This window comes from Anomaloglossus baeobatrachus, unplaced genomic scaffold, assembly GCF_048569485.1.
Source record: "Anomaloglossus baeobatrachus isolate aAnoBae1 unplaced genomic scaffold, aAnoBae1.hap1 Scaffold_514, whole genome shotgun sequence".
Lineage (NCBI taxonomy): Eukaryota > Metazoa > Chordata > Amphibia > Anura > Aromobatidae > Anomaloglossus > Anomaloglossus baeobatrachus.
This window is the reverse complement of record NW_027444501.1, coordinates 176829-177969: the sequence shown is the minus strand read 5'-3', so window position 1 is coordinate 177969 and position 1141 is coordinate 176829. Positions and strand designations below refer to the sequence as shown.

At 44.4% G+C, this 1141-nt stretch overlaps 1 pseudogene; it reads left to right on the top strand.

Moving 5' to 3' along the window:
- The first annotated feature begins 384 nt into the window (after positions 1-384).
- Positions 385-592, top strand: LOC142282601 (U2 spliceosomal RNA; annotated as a pseudogene).
- Positions 593-1141: the final 549 nt, after the last annotated feature.

Here is a 1141-nt window from a genome sequence, read left to right as displayed (position 1 = left end):
GGTGCTTGGAGGAGGAGGAGTTATTCAGATTAATTGCAGTGGGCGGCGGCTGCAAAAAGCATCATTCTTCTTGTTTTTGCTCTGCAAAACAGCCTTTTCAAGGGTTGGCTTGGGTGACAAAATGTCTTCTGTAGGCGTGGGTTTGTCTCCCTCTCCCTAAGATGTGTCCGGTATAGGCCAGGGTGCCACTCAAGGCCGTAACCAATTCGGGTTATAGCTTCTCGGCCTTTTGGCTAAGATCAAGTGTAGTTTCGGAGGACGCTACCTTGGTCGGTACTGGAAGGTGCCTGGGATTGCACGTCTGCCGGCCTTGAGGAAGTGTGTGCGCCTTCTGGTGACACATAGCCCTCTTGTGCCTGGACGGTTCCCAGGCAACGGGAGGCGATCACCTTTGTTATTTTGAAGTCCTACTGATAAACAGAAAAAAAAAAAAATTAAATCTGTTCTTATCAGTTTAATATCTGATACGTCCCCTCTCTGGGGACCATATATTAAATGGATTTTTAGAACAAGGAGATGGAAAAAATCTTGCTCTGTCCACTCCACGCATTGACCTGGTATTGCAGTACCTCCAGGAACCGGTGCACCCCTTCTTAACCCAGTTTCCAAAAGCAGAACTCAATTCACCTGATTCAAATGAGCCCCATTAGTGAATTGAAAGAAAGCAAAAACTTTATATGCACCTCAATTTGGCCAATTCACTTTTCACACTTTCACCCTTTTTTTTATCTTTCACACCTTTTACTTGCTTTATTGATGCAAAAGCTGTGCCAAATAGCAAACTCATCTCCACTCAACTTGACCAACTCTGCTATGTCCCGTGCAGTATCTTATTCTCAGTCTTATCTAGATCATTTGCAATTGAATAGAATAGATCCCTTTTGGACACATTGGATTCAGCTGCTGCAGTGACTGCAGGTGTTAGAAGATGCAGACTTGGCATCAGGTGCTGTCTATCAGATTCCACTCCAATTAATGCTTCCATTGTTTTTCGGTGTTTTCTTTGAGCAATGATGATGTCTTTAGTGATCTGTTGGCTCCCTCTCCTGGAGGAAGAGTTTGCTTGCTCTTGGACTTTCAAAAAGAGAGGTCATGATAGACATTTAGCTTCTGAGCCCAATTGGGGACAGTCATGGGTGAT